Source organism: Prionailurus bengalensis, chromosome E3 (assembly GCF_016509475.1).
Source record: "Prionailurus bengalensis isolate Pbe53 chromosome E3, Fcat_Pben_1.1_paternal_pri, whole genome shotgun sequence".
In the NCBI taxonomy this organism is placed as follows: Eukaryota; Metazoa; Chordata; class Mammalia; order Carnivora; family Felidae; genus Prionailurus; species Prionailurus bengalensis.
Window position 1 is genome coordinate 41494102 of NC_057357.1, and position 12429 is coordinate 41506530.

Here is a 12429-nt window from a genome sequence, read left to right on the forward strand (position 1 = left end):
TTGCTCCCCATGTAGCCCTTCGGTTGGCCGAGTCCCTATGTGTCCGTGACAGCCCATCCATTCAAGGGCCACGAGGGTCAACCATCACTAGCTGTAGATGGAGAGGTCCCTTGACACCTGGGCGGTGGAGGGCCCTGACAAGTGTGACCATCAACACCGTGATGCCTCGAGGCCTAGGAAGGACAGCTGAGGTCAGGAGAGGTGTGGCCCAGTCCCCTCACCTTGAGGGTCTTAATGGAGTCCTGTTCAGGGGTGCACTGGCTTGCAGGTGGCGGGTGTGGAGACTACAGGCAGGTCTTCACATCTTGGCCCTGTGCCAGCTGGCTGCGTCGGGGTGCTAGGAGCCCAGAGGAGCTGTAGTGAGGCCCAGCCACGTGTACCGTCCTTCTCCCTCAGCCTGTGCTCCAGAACCCCTGAACACCTCTCCCTCCTACCCCTGCCAGCCGCCTGCCCCAAAGCTGGAGCCCTGGGTCAGCTGAAGTTGCTCCACAGAACCAGTCCTACGCCATCCAGCACCCACTGGCACAGCATGCCGGAGCCCTCCCCGACCTCTCCCTCAGCCCCTGGGCCTTCCGCCACTTCCAGCTGACCCTGGCCTATGTCCTCACCGACAGCCTGCCCTCGAGGCTGTGACTGAGCAGCTTAGGGAGGGACGAGCCAGCGTGGAGAAGTCTGGGACCAAGGTGGGGGCGGTGGGCTGGCTGAGCCATGTGGCTCTATGCCCAGCCCGGCCCACCCTGAGCCCACTCCCGCTGTTCTCTGTGTCCCTCTGACCCGGGCAGTGGCTTCCTCAGCAGTCCCTGGCCTCTTCCTGGGGACTTGGGACTCACACCTGCTCATAGGCCTATGGCTGTTACTCACTTCCTCATATGTTCAGCAGGTGTGGGCTGGGCCTGGGCCGGGAAGAGGGAGGTGGCTTCCCAGGGCTCTCCCTTGGATTTCATGGGAGCCTTGACTAGTTTGTGCTGAGCCAAGAATGTTCGGACTCTCATGGAGATGGGGGTAGCTCGGCTCCAGGGTGTTCACTGCCTTGCAGCTCCCAGGATGGTCAGTCCTTGGGGTAATGCTGCGTTGCGCCCTTGATGAGAACCCTGTCTTGAGACACCCGGGAAGGCTTTACCAAGGGGCTGGTGCCGAGAGACCCTAGGAGTTCAGACCAAGGGAAGAGCAGGTAGAGTCACAGGTGTGTACTTAGTTCCTGCAGGGTTGGAAAGTGCTGGGTTTGACTGAAGTCTCGGAGTCCTGCATGGTTGGGGACACAGACACTGGGTCTGTGAAGCAGCAGGGCCAGCCTGGGGCCTCTAAAGGCTCTTGATTGGGGATTGTGTGAGCCTGTGTGTTCAGTAGGTCTGTGAAAGTGTGGAGGAGGGGCTGGCAGGCAGAGAAGAGGCTGGAAGGACCTTTGGGGTCTGAGGTGGATTGAGAGCCTGGCTCTGTCTCCCTTAGCATGGGGAATTGCCCCTGCCCTTCCTCCTACCGCTGTCATCCATTGTTTTCTCACCAGAGGGGCTGGCCTTCAGCCCCTGGGGCAAGCCTGACCTGAAATCCTCGTGGAAGTAGAGGCTAAAAAGACATTGTTCCTGCCTCCACCAGGTGGTGAGACAGGACACGTCCCAAGAGAGGGACAGGGACCCTTCAAACCGGACATACAAGAAACACACACACACACACACACACACACACTCAACAGCTGGTATAGGAGCAGGGTCCACTCATGCTTGACCCTACTCTCCAAGGGGACCCTGGTGTGGGCCCACGTCGGCACTGCCTGCTCCCTCGGCAGTCAGGAGTGGCTCCGGGTGGCGGTGTCTAAAGGGGCTGGTTGCCATGGCTACCATAGGGTTCTGAGGCCGTCATCTGGTCCCTGCCTCAGCCAATCGGCGGTGGGAGCCCGAGCTGCAGCCCAGAGTCACACTTCTTCCTCCCAGCCACACAGTGGCCAAGAGCAGGGACCCGCGTCCTGGAGTGGCTGAAAGTGCTCAGACGGACGGCCAAGCCCATCATGGCGGACCGCGGGATGGTGGGGCGCGAGCAGGCACACGGAGCCAGGCAGGTGAGGTAAGCCGGGCGGGCAGATGGACGGACAGACGAACAGGCGGACAGGTGGATGTGCTCCCTGCTGCCCATTGTTCTTATGGTTGAGGCCCTGCCCTCACTCAGCCCACCCTGCCCTCTGCACCCTCATGCGCACGCTTGCACACACGCCCGCACCTGCCCTGGGACCCTCTCCCCAAACGTCCCAAAGAAGGGTCACGGGAAGGGAGACAAAGGGAAACGCACGAGGCAGGATGAATCCCACGGCACCGTGGTCCCGAAATCGTTCTCCTACGTCTTTCACTCAGATTTCACATGGAAGCCGCATCAAAGACCCCCAACTGGCCAGGCCCTTGGTGTGCCGGCCACCTGGCCCCTCTCCTGGCCCCGCTTGTAGGGCTGGGCGACAAGCCACGTCAAGTCAGTGCAGTTTCAGGAGCGTTTTATTTTTGAAAAGGAAAAAAAAAAAAAAAAAAGAAGTGCAAAAGAGGAAAAAAAATGTCCACCTGTCCTGGGGAACGGCCAGACCAAGATGGATCAGAAGTGCCAAATCCCATTACTCGGGACTTTAGCGGACAGGCCCTGAAAAGGCAGCTGCGATTAAGAGCTTGTAAATGAAGCGTCCTTTGGAGATCAAAGAGGGACACGCTTGTGTGTGTGTGTGTGTGTGTGTGTGTGTATGCGCGCGCGCGTGCGCGAGCGCGCGTGCACGCGTGTGCAGGAACGTACACCACGGGGTGGCAGTAGTGGGGCCATGCGCTGCAGCATGGTGGAGCCTGGCGTGTCCCTGCCCACCACGGCCACCCTCCATGTTGCTCGTGGCCTTATTGCTGTGTGCAGTGTGTGGACGTGCCCAGGGGGTAGGGCTGGGGGAGGCAAGGCCTGGTCCCCACCATGCCTGGGCCCTGGGCGGCAGGCCCTCTGGAAGGTGGTCCTGGCTGGGCCTCGTTCCCCTACCTCAGCCTCCTCCACCTTGTCCTGGAGTCTGGTCTCGCCCCCAAAGTTTGACCCAGACGGGCCTGCCAAGAGCACAGGCCACGAGCACAGGCCACAGGCACAGGCCTGGCTGCAGACAGAGCAGAGTGTGAGGGGCGGTAGCTGCCTGTAATCACCCTGACCGCCATCCTGTTGCCCGCAGAAGCCGAGAGCTCCCAGATGGCCTGCTGAGCACGTCCTGAGGTTCAAAGCCTCTGCAGGCAGGACTGTCGGGTTGTTAGGTAAACTCTGAGAAGCAAATCTTTTAATCCACTGTGGCTAATCCAGTGCACTTTTGTTTGCTGGGACAGATTCTGCAGCAACAAAGGGCCGGAGGGACCTCGGCATACATAATCACATACTTATAACTTGGCCACAGCGGCCGCAGGGCTCCTAGGCAGCCGAAAGAGACATCTCTGGACAGCACGGTGGGAGGCAGGTGGCCGAGAGGCCAGGGGCTGGCAGAGGCTGACCCGGAGGGTGTGGGTGTGGCCGTGGGCAAAGGCAGCCAGCCAGCCTGGGCTGGCACCTCCCTGCCTCCCATGACCAAGTCCCCTAGCTGCTAGCCCGAGGGGCTGCCCCTGGTTCCTGGACCTGCATAGGCCTGCTGGAGCTGAATGAGATGTCTCCGACAGAAAGAGAAAAGATAGCCAACAGAGGGGCAATGTGAGCTCCTGGTGCTGAGAGAGGCCTTCGGGGGTGGGGTGGTCAGGTCACGGAAGGACATTCCAGGTGAAGGAATGGCGGAGACAAAGGTGCAAGTCTGCCTGGTATAAGCGTCAGTACGGCAAGAGGGCAGGTGTGCCCGAGACCAGAAAGGGAAGTGACCTGAGGCCACCTGGGAAGGTGGGACTTCAGCGGCTGCTTCTACAAGCTGGGCTGAAGGCTCCTGAACTCAGATGCTACAGTTCCTGGGAAAACGGTGCTGGGGTTGGGGGAGGTCAGCAGGCCCTTCCTTCTTTGACCACTGCCAGCCACTGGCCCCACCCTGAGACTGAGACTCATTCTCGGAGGGTTGCCACAGACCTCTGGGGCCAGCAGGGTTGGGTCAGGACCCTCCCTTGCCAAGAGAGAGGTACCCACCTTGCCATAGATAGATGTGTCTTCAGGGAGGTGGGAGCTGGGTCAGCCCTGGCTGCACCCCTATGTCCCTGAGGCTCCCAAACTGGTGAGGCGCTCTTCCCTCTCGTCTCCCAGGCCCCTGTGGCTGGCAGGGCCCACTCGGAACTCACTCAAGGACTGCCCTCTAATCATGAGCCTACTCGACTGTGTCCTAGACCTCCAGGACACATCCCCACCAAAGGGTCAGAATCCTCCATAGAGGCAGTATGGGAAGGTGTCCTGCTATGCCCTTCTGTCTGGAGTGACAGGAACCCCTCAGGACACTGGAGGTGAGACCCAAGTTGGGCTGGGTGTGGATGGCACCCTGGGATGGAGTGTGCTGCCCTGGGGCTACATGCCTGCTACCATGCCACGGCTTTCCTGGTGGCCTTGAGGCCTGACCCTTGACACATGGGGGCCAGCCGAGATGTGGGGGGCCGTGTCAGGTCTGCTGGGTGAGTTGTCTATGCAGGGGACGTGGGACAATCACAGCATTGGCCAGCTGGGCCTGGCACCCTGGAATGCTAAGCAAGTGGGGAAAAAGCACAGTGACCACAGTGGCTGTCTCTGAGGGGACTGCCACATGGCTGACAATGGCTGAGTGCTTCACTCTGCCCACCTCTGCCATGGGACCCCCTCACCTATGAAAGGGGAGCGCACAATAATGTGTGACAAACCCCGAATGCAGCTGACGACGGCTCCTAGGAGTAGGGACCATCAGGCCAGGGTGACACGCAGCAGCAGGGTTAGAAGGTGACAGTCACGCCAGGTGTCAACACCGAGCTGACTCTGGAGCCGGCTGGTTTGAGGCAAAGCCCTGACCTTATATCCCCCTACTGCCCCAGCTTGGCACTGGGACCTGGGTCACTTCGGGGGTGTCCGCCTGACGCAGCTTTAGCTGAAGAGCTGTGAGAGAACCCCAAACAGGAAGAGGGGTGTGAAATGCCAGCGTGGACGACACACCTGCCCCAAGGCGTGCACAGGGAGGAGAGAGGCGGGGGCCTGCCTGCCGTGGAGTCGGCGCCCAGGGGGGCCCCAGCCTGGAGTGGCCACAGCGAGCTGGGCTGGCCGGCCCTGGAAGCTAGACTCGGCACCTTCTCACTGGTCCTGGGGCCACAGGCCTGCCTGAGTCTGCCCAGCGGGCAGCTCTGCACTCTCCCCCGGGGTCCTCGCTCCCCTGGGTTAGTTTACACTGATCACGGGTAGGAAGATGGCGTCTGCCGCACACCTTTGTGATTTCCATGCGTTGGTAACAGTCACATGGCCGCAGAACGTCTCCTTGAATGCAGAAAGAAGATAACGGAACCCAGCCCTAACTGCACTCCGACAGTGGCCCGTATTAATACCCTGGAATAGTTTTTTAGTCTTCTCGCTTTTACGTGCACATTTTCTGTGTTCACAAAAACGGGCACCCGGTATGTGTGGTCTTGTGGCCTTTCCTTGGTGTTCTATCTCACGGCCTTGTTGTCACATCTCTGCCTCCTTCTTTGGGCTTGGGATGGGGACACAAACAACACTGGGCCGTCCTCCTGGGCTCAGAACCGGTGAGAAAAGGACACTTGGGGAAGAGGGATGGAACACAGGGGCTTGGCTTATGGCCAAGAAGGTGGCTGGCCAGTGCGGCTGGGGCTGTGCCTCCAAAGGGGAGTCCATGCCTCACTCATCGTTAACTGGATGAGCCTCCCTCCCCGCTTCAGGGCCTCACCTGCCCCCCCCCCCCGCCACCTCTGACACCTGTGGACAGGGGAGAGGGGCAGGGAAGGGAGAGCCCAGAAGAGGTTCAGCCTGAGTCTCCTATCTCCCTCCAGAAGCCCAAATGAGAACCATCCTTCCTGTCCTCCCCTCTCGGAAGACAATGGGGACGTGCCACTCACAGTACCCTATTTCTGCAGCTTTGCTCTCTGCTGCTGGTTTTCATCCCATGTCAGGCCATGCTGGACGCGCCTTAGCCTACTCCTTGGTGCACTTAGATGACTTCTTTGGATCGCTTTTTATAAGTGGTCTTCCTCAGCCAAGCGGACACACACGTGTAAGCCGCCAAAGTCCACTTTATTTCAGAGTATTCATTTTGTGTCTAAGTTGAAGAAAAGAATTTCATTTCTGGTCTTAAGTTCTTCACGTGGCTCATGGAACTCCTGAACAAATATCATCCACAGTTAAACCCAAGCCTCTGCTGGCAAACTCCAGTGCCCCTCACTGGGAAAGCGAAAAGCGGGTGCTCCGTCGAGGAACTCAGCCCTTCAGAAGGGAGGCCCCTGTGGCTCTTTGTCTGGTTTCATCTGTGGGTGGCTGACACAGTCCCCGTCAGGTCTCCCTCTCCACCGCGGGCCCTCACTTTTGCCCTCTCCGCCTCCTCCTCTTCAGAGCCTTCCCTGAGCTCCCTCCTCTGGTCTGTCCCCACTCCCACCCTGCTCAATCTCCCCTTCATGCCCACAGTTGTAATCCACTGTAGCAGGCCTTCTGACTCCCTTCCTGTCCCTGCAGGGCTGGGGCCCCAAGGAGCCAGGGGTCCGAGGGCCCTGTTGTGGTCCCAGGGCCTGGGGACACCTGCCGCCATGGGCCAGGAGGAGGATGGACATGGACACAGCCCCGGGAGCCTGGCCTGGCCACAGCAGCAGCTCTGCAGAACCAAGGCAAGCACTGGGGACCTGTGCCTGGGAGCGGGGAGGCAACCTGCGGGCCAATATCTGGGAATTCTTGCTGTCTCTCCAGCCCACCCAGGACTCCCACACCCCAGAGAGACCTTGCTGTGCCTTGAAGGCCACCCGCTATGCCTTGTCTCCTCTAAGACTCCTAGGCTGAGCAGGGTGGAGCCTGGGGCCATCCCAGCTAGATGTGGGTGAGAGTGACCCCCCAGTGCCATGACCCTAGTGGGGCCAGTGTGCATTCAGTACTGTAGGCTCCTCATCTACAGCCCCAGCCTTGCCCAGCCTGCTCTGAGGCATAATGATGGCCCTGGGTGACCTGGGCTCTTGGTAGGCTGGGGATGCTTCCTCAGTGGCCCTCATCCCTCGCTGCCCCCCTTTCCTACAAAACCCCGGGTATCGGATGCTATTTGAGACTTGGCAGGCTGGCAATGGCTGGGTGCTGGCTCTCCCTCCATACCTGCTCACCCCAGGCAAGGCACCACCGGTGGGCAGTTGGGTGGGAGGATGGCCCATGGCTCATGGAGCCCCCAGTCAGGACTTCTGCTCTGGTCTGGAGACGAGAAGGATGAGGGTGGGCAGTGAGGGCGAGCAGTATCCAGAAGATGCGCTGGCCTATAGAATGGGGGTATAGCCACCCTCTGGGGGCTGCTGGGAGCATTTCTTGAGGTACCAAGCCCAGCGTGGCTCCGTGGAGCACAGGGTCCTGGGTGTCATGGGGGACACCAGAAGCAATTGCTTAGGGGCAGTGATCAATATCTGGTGCCACGTCCTTAGGGAGGGGCCAGCTGGGTTTGCAGGTTGGGCAAGAGCTGCCGTGGTGACAGGGATGGGGAGATGGGGAGAGGTGTGGTGGGTATAGGAAGCCCTTGCTCTCAGGCTGGCCTGTGCGCTTGTGACCCGAAGGCAGTGGTAGGAAGGAGAGCCCTTGTCCACACTCTGGATGGTGCCTGGGAGCAGTTGAGCAGGCAAGCCCAACATGGTGGAATCTCAGCACACAGTTCTTTGCAGGTGGGGGCTCCTGTCCAAGTGACAACCAGCATTTACCACCACTCAGCCCTGGCCTCGAGTCCAAACCCACTGGGGACTAAGGGAGGGTGGAGCCCTAACCCACTTTCTCAGGGACTGGGCCAGCTGAGGGGTAACAAGCAGAGGGACAGAGGGACTGGACGTTACCAAGGGTCAGCTCCAGGTCAGCCTGGCTGTGCCTTCCAACCGCCCAACTCCCGCACACCTGCTTCCTTCAATGCTGTGGGCAGTTGTTGGACGTCCTGCGAGGGTTCTCCTGTGCAGGGCCGGCCAGGCAGTCCCCGAGCGAGGTCTCCAGTCCCCCTGGCCACCCTGCCCGCCCATGCACGAGATGCTCCCTCTGCAGGGGTGGGAGACCGGTTGGGTGCGGCCCTGGCCTGTGGGTGCTAACTTGTGGAGACCCGGGCTGGTGGACACCCGTGTGGGCAGCAGAAAAGGGCTGAGACGTGGTGTGCGCCTCGCAGTGCCCAAGAGAGCCGCCTGACCGCTCAGTGCACCAGGCCAGGTCTCCCTGGTGGCCACAGTCCCTCAGGGACCTTCGCAGGGGTGTCTCCACAGACCACCCTCCCGGACGCAGCTGCCCTGCTGGGAGGGGACTGCAATTTCGCATAGCCTGCTCCCGGGTCCTTGTCCCGCCCCACGCTCGAGGCACCGGACCCACACCAGCAATTTGGCCACACCCACTCCTTTGACTCCGCCTCACGCTCGGGGCCCTCCAGGACGCTTTTGGCTCCGCCTCCGAGCTCAGGGCCCACCCTTACGCCCAGGTATAGCCTTCCCGCTCTTCGCCCTTCCCAGTACTCAGGCTCCAGGTCTCGGCTCTGCCCCAACCCTCTCGGACGGCCCCACGCTCCGGCCCTACCCACAGCGCTGCGGCCGCGCCCCACGTTGCTATCCTCGCCCGTCGTCCCCGTCCCGCCCCATGCTACTGGCCCCGCCCCATGACCTGGCCCCGCCGCCTCCCACTCTCGGCCCGCCCCACGGTCTCGGTTCCGCTCCCACGCTCCAAGCCCCGCCCCACGCTCCTGGCGGTGTCCCTCGTCCCTGTCCCGCCCTCACGTTTCGATCCCACCCCATGCTCTCGGCTCCGCCCCACGCCCCGGTCTCGCCTCCTGTCCGTATCACATCCCCACGCTCCAAGGCCCGCCTCAAGCCCCGGGATCCGCCTCACAATACAGCTCCGCCTGGTGCTTCGGCCCAGCCGCACGCTCACGGCCCCGCCCCAAGCCCCTGCCTCGCCCCGCGCTTCGGCCCGCCGCACGCTCTGGGTAGCGCTTCACGTTCCATCCCCGCCCCACGGCCTAGGGACTGCCTGCGTCCTGGTCCCGCCTCGAGCCTTCGGCCCCGCCCCACGCTCCGGTCGCGCCGCACGTCCGGCCCCGCCCCGCACGCCCGGCCCCGCCCCGTCCCGCGCTCTCGGCCCGCCTCACGCGCTTGGCCCCGCCTCACGTTGTCGGCCTCGCCCCCACGCTCCCGGCCTCGCCCCCACGCTCCCGGCCCCGCCCCGCGCTCCGGCCCCGCCCCCGCACTTCCGGGCGGCGCCGGCGGGGGCGCTCCGGCCTGGGCTTCGGCGCTCTGGGCTCGGGCTCCCCGCTCGGGGAAGCGTTCGCGGCCGCCGTCGCCGCCCGCAGGACCGGCCGGAGTCGGGCCGGAGCCGCGTTCCCCGGTGCAGGCGGGTGAGAGCGGGCGGCCGGCCTCGGCGGCGCCCCCGCGGCCTGCCCCGCGCCCGCCTCCGGGCCGCCGCGCCGCCGCTGCCATGGGGGCCGCCCGGGGCCGCGCCCCCGCCCCGTCCCGCCCGCCTCGCCGCCGCTGAGCTCATGGGCCGCGCCGCGCCGCTCCGCGAGCAGGGCCGGGGCCCTGCCGTCGCCGCCGCCGACGCGCGCGGGTGAGTAGTGCGGGCCGGGCGCGCGGTACTGCGGGGCGCGGGCCCGTGCGGCCGCTCATTGTAGGCCGCGTAGGCCGGGCCGGGCGGGCCCGGCGCGGGACCCGGAAGACGGGCTCGGAGGGTGCGGGCTGGGGGCGCGTGCGGGGAGGCTTGCAGCACTGAGCAGGTTGTGCGGGCCGGGTGTACAGACCGTGTGGTGTGCGAGGAAGGTGTGTGGGGTTCCAGGCTGTGAGGGCAGGTGTGTCAGAGGGGATGCTAGCAAGGGCCGTTGATATAGGGCTGTGTGAACCCGGAAAAGTGCGGGGTTCGGTTCCGAAAGGGCAGTCCCTTGCTCTAGGTGAGTGGAAGAGTGTAAGGAAGAACCAGGGTTGTGTGAGAGGGGGTGGGGAACGGTCTTCCTGGAGGAGGCCAGGGCGCGCAGCTGATGTGTTTGGTTGGTTGGTGTCAGTCGCGGGCCTGGAGCCTGTTTCGGGTGTGTGTGGGGTGCAGAGGAGCCGCCGTGTGCAGAGACCCTGGACGGAGGCTGGACAGTAGCACATCCCTTCCCTCTCCCCCGCAGCAGAAAGTAGGAATGAGTGAGTCTGAAACCCAAGGCGGGCACTGCCTCCGAGGCAGAGGTGCCTGAGCTGGTTCCAGGCTGTGGTTTGGCTGCTCTGAGTGGCTGTACTCTTTCAGGTTGATGCCTTGCCCCCAGAACTCTCTTTTGGGTGTGGGTCTTAGCTTCTTTCTCCACCCCACATTTTGGAATTCAGTCCCCCACGAAGCTAGAGCTGCATGGCCAGGGCTGTGAAACTTTTAGCTGGGCACCGAGGACGTTAGAGGAAACACACACAGAACCAGTTCTCCGGGGACTTTTCTCAGCTCCTCTCTAAGATAATGTAAGAAGACTCCTTGCCGTGCATCTCAGCCCCTCCCATTTGCTTGCATTTATGCTCTGTGCTTCTAAAAGAAGAATCTCACGCATACTTGGATCTACAGGCCCTGTTTTGAAGAACACACATGGTCCAACCTGACCTTTCAGGATAGCAGTGTTTGGGTTTCAGTTTTAAGAACTTCTCTTGAGGGACAGGGTTGGACAGGCATACAGAATACGACGTTTCTGTTGGATTTCCAGCAGGTGTGGGTGTTTCTTGGGTTTCTAGCCTCAGGAAAGCTAAGTGGACTTTTTTGGGCTATTTGAGAATTTAGGTGGCGGAGGAATGGATTACATTGTAAAACAGTGGCCCTAACCCTTTCCGAGTTTAATGATGGGCAGTTAGGAGAATGTCACAGTCACGCTCTGTTATTTTCACACTGCACGTAAATTAAGAGTTAAAAAGCTATATTGGAGTGAAATAAGTAAGCATCTATATCTCTCTGGTATGGAGCTGGCTGCCGTGGAACCCAGGGGTTTGCCTCCGCAGTGACTACGGGAGACTTTAAGTCTGGTATCACAGTTGTACATTACTTTTATGGAATCCTTTTATTGATGGTGGTTACAGGCTGTTGGCCGTATTCGATGCTTGTGGGCATTTGACTCTGTGAATTAATAGAGCTGCTTTATGTGTGGTATGTACGTGTGTAGACGCTGAACGCCTGGTGCGCTTCTGTGTGGGAACCCAGAGACTGCAGGAATTAGGGGGCGTTTCGATAATGCCAGTGATTCCGAGAGGTGTTCACGTCCTTTCAGGGACACCAGACGTCTTCTGTCAGTTGACAGCCAAAAATAGATGTGAATTATAAGAACTGTTTCTTCAGGACAATGGAAAATAGTTTAGAATGATTAGGGGGACTTGTTCATACATGAATTAAAACGTTAGCTTTTAACGACAACCGCAGTTTGGTAATAAAGGGCTAGAATCTTGAGTTTCTTGCTGTTTTTGTAGCACGATGGTTCAGCATCTATGAAGGGCTAACGTTTGGCTTTTCTGACAATTGTCGTTTGCCTTCATGTCGATGAATTAAATATTCATTGGTGCCTGTTGGTTGCAAGACCTTGTGTTAGGTGCTGCAGACCTTGTGGAAAATGTTTAATCAGGTTGCTGCTAATAATGTACACAGGAGACATCAGCGTCTTCAGAGCAGGTGACGGCGACATGTAATTAACGTCCCATTGGAACACAGGGACTCGGATCTTTGTCAAGGCTTGTGAACTAAAGAGTTATCTCTCAGGGTAAGGCTCAGGCCAGGCATGGGCCCTCCTTCCTGAGAAGGCATCCTGGACAAGAGGACGTTAGATGTCCATGAGCTGGGCTGGAGCTACGACACCACAGGTGCTCATTCATGTTGAGGGGGCTCAAAGAAAGCGCCTTTGCAGTTGAAGCGGTCCGTGACAGCAGGGTGCCACAGCCCACGGGCCTTGACCTTAAGAAGCAGGCTATTCCTGCTGAGATTACAGCCTCCCCAGTAGTTTTTGTAAAAAGTCATTAGCTGCAGAAATGTCATCTGGGGCACGTTATTGTGACCCATTCCCTTCTGCCTTCTAGCCATCAGCAGCCGCGGGCAGGTGCGGTACGTACAGCGTGACAGCCCAGGCGTGGGGGCAGATCCCGTGTCGGCCGTGGCCCACAGTGTGGGGTGGTGGCCAGGAAGAGCCACCCTTTGTGAGGGACCAGGTTTTAGGAGTTAATTTTTCTCCCTCTGGCTTGTTTGGTGCCCTCGGCGTTTGGACTTGACACGCTTCTCCCCAGCCCACTTGTAGCCAGACCCCTTGGATCCTGGTAGGCCGAGTTGTGGTCACCTGTCCGGCCAGGTCGGGACGTGTAGCTCAGCTCGCGGGCT

General features: G+C 60.5%; 1 protein-coding gene across 2 annotated transcripts in view; it reads left to right on the forward strand.

Annotated features, from left to right (window-relative positions):
- Nucleotides 1-9609: 9609 nt before the first annotated feature.
- Nucleotides 9610-12429, forward strand: part of AXIN1 (axin 1) — a 63784-nt gene continuing 60964 nt past the window's right edge. For both annotated transcript variants that reach the window (XM_043561154.1, XM_043561155.1), the window contains exon 1: nt 9610-9669. The gene's annotated coding sequence lies outside the window, so the exon portion shown is untranslated. The remainder of the gene's footprint in view (nt 9670-12429) is intronic.